Here is a 2,372-nt window from a genome sequence, read left to right as displayed (position 1 = left end):
CTTCATTTTAGAATTAATCTTAACAAACAATTAGCGTGAACTAATTCTAACAAATGGTAGTATCACGAAGTGATTTATTTATCGTTTATCTTGATATTATGAGAAATGCATCAGTCTAAAAAAGTTGTAGTCTAATGACTCCCAAAATTTATCAAATTGAATAGTTGGTGATGCACTTCTCATTCACATATTTTAGACGGTGATCTAAACATTTTGGACATATTTGGATCAACATGGATCGTGGTTACTTTGAACGGATAGTTAGTGTAGACTAATTCCAATAGATACTCCTCCACTAAATGGTGTCATTGTCATCATTATTGATAAATAAGATTTTCATTTATCATAAGACTTAGTGTTGACGTATCCCATCAGGAATACGTCAAGTATAACGAACCGTCAAATTGATAGACGACCTGGGAAAAAAATTGTGTATGCCTAATGCCGCGTCCTCGCCCTCGCTCTTCGCAACCACGTTTTCATTCCTTGGCACCCAAGTGTCAAGGCTAGCGTCAAGACAAATTAGTACTAGTTGTCCTGCAGAGCGACAGTTGTAACGCTTAGGACACTGATCCCCTGGCAAGCCTGTATCAATAGCAAACAACCACTCACAGAGCACGATCTACCAATCGGAAGCCGTCTGTCCCTGCCAGACCTGAAAAAGTTGAAGATATGCTTGCAATTCTGTCCCCCGATTCCAGGTATAAAAATATCCCTTCTCCTCCAAGAAAGGGACCAACATTCAACATTAACTATTTGTCACTTTTTCACCCCCTCACTAGAGCCACAAACTGACTTGATCGTCGAATCCTTGTTCCGGGACAACCTCCCGGACGACGACTGAAGGTCTTGTTTTCTTTTTTGTGATTCTAAGGCCCTTTATTTCCATCCCTAACGGAGAAGGAACTTAGTCGGAGACTGATAAAGGACCGATACATCAAGAATGCGACAACAATAGCCTGATTAGACCAATGCAGTCCCTCGACGGAACGATCCTTCGACACTGGAAGGGAAGCCACTCACACAGGCACCAACGACGCTGCTAGTCGGCCCCACGACGGAGTTCATTGCAAGTCTATGGCGACCGCCGCCCGTCGCAACGGAACAGCTGGCCACAACTACCACCATAGTGCCTTAAAGAGAGCCAACCACCCAATCACAACAAACATCAAATCGACCACAGCCATCGGCACGGCAGGCGGGGACCAGCGCATGGTCCCCCGACATTATTCTATCAGACGCATCACTTGCAGGCCACTATTCTTCTCCAATTCCCGCCATGTCACGTATCCCGTTATTTGTACAACAACCACCGTTCAACCCATATTATACCACTACCAAGGCATGTACCCTCAAACATAGACACAAACCCACAACACTCAAAGCACGCCAACATAGGGGACGAACGCACACACAACAGGGCTAACAGAGTCGAGTTCGCAGCCGAATCAACTAATGCATGCATACCCCATGTGTGACAACCGTCAAAATTCGAGTCGGTTCTAGATTTGACAAGAATTAGTTGCACATATAGGCACAACACATATTAGACTTAGTAATTAGAAGCTAAGTTATAACCTAGTAGAAACTTGGAAACAGATAGAAACAATGGATGGTGTACTTAGATTTCACATTGATATGTGAATTCTACAACTACTTAACTGTACTGACTATCCATATTCGGGTCGCTCTTTGAATCGAACACCTTTTTATGAATCATATACACACATCATGCACTTGACCTAGTGGTATAAATTAGGTCCGAGTCTCGTAGGAACTTAAGTCAAAGTTGAAGACTAGGACTAGTATATTCGATTCCTCAATTTCGCTTGAATCTCGGAATCACTACATAGAATGCCAATAAACCGATAAAAATAAATTACAAACATTATTTATAACTATAAAAGAGTTATAATACCATAAGATAATTTAAAGTCTCAAATATTCTATTTATTTTGATATTCAAAGTTTATTAAACTCCAAAGCCCTAAAAGCCCTAAAAACTCATATTTATAAACTTTAACCTTAAAAATCCTATAAAAACAATTATGAACCTTATAATATTATCTTATCATAATAATTATTATGAAATACAATTCAATGAAAAATAAAGATTTAGTTATTAACATTTACCCTTGATTTATAAGTCAAAAATCAAGAGTTTTATGCATAAAAACTAGGTTAAGGTGCACATTTTATAAAAAGTTGGATATTTTTATAAAAGATTTGAATTTTTATAAAAGAAACAAGAGAGAGAGAGCCTCTCCTCCCCTAAAATCGGATCCCTCTCTCCCCATATCTCTCTCACACTCTCATTCTCCAACACACACATCTCTCTTCTTTCTCTCTCTAGAAAACTCTCTCTACCTTCT

Source organism: Lactuca virosa, chromosome 4 (genome assembly GCF_052849685.1).
Source record: "Lactuca virosa cultivar CGN04683 chromosome 4, Lactuca_virosa_CGN04683_v6, whole genome shotgun sequence".
Classification (NCBI taxonomy): domain Eukaryota; kingdom Viridiplantae; phylum Streptophyta; class Magnoliopsida; order Asterales; family Asteraceae; genus Lactuca; species Lactuca virosa.
Note: the sequence above shows the minus strand (reverse complement) of the source record.